General features: G+C 30.2%; 1 protein-coding gene across 15 annotated transcripts in view; it reads left to right on the plus strand.

Moving 5' to 3' along the window:
- The window catches only part of ptprsb (protein tyrosine phosphatase receptor type Sb), an 81,006-nt gene that overhangs the window by 21,190 nt on the left and 59,614 nt on the right, over nt 1-202 (plus strand). The gene's annotated exons all lie outside the window — the stretch shown is intronic.

Below are 202 nucleotides of genomic sequence, written 5' to 3' on the forward strand. Positions count from 1 at the left end.
ATCTATCTATCTATCTATCTATCTATCTGCTAGCTAGGTAGTTGTCAGTGTATCTGGCTAATGTTAACTTTTATATAGCCAACGTTACCTAGCTATCTTAAATCTTATTTTCAACAGAACTTTGTACATTGATAATACAGTTTCCAAATGGTACAGTATTTCTATCTATCTATCTATCTATCTATCTATCTATCTATCTATC

The sequence above is a fragment of the Etheostoma spectabile genome, chromosome 12, assembly GCF_008692095.1.
Source record: "Etheostoma spectabile isolate EspeVRDwgs_2016 chromosome 12, UIUC_Espe_1.0, whole genome shotgun sequence".
NCBI classification, from domain to species: domain Eukaryota; kingdom Metazoa; phylum Chordata; class Actinopteri; order Perciformes; family Percidae; genus Etheostoma; species Etheostoma spectabile.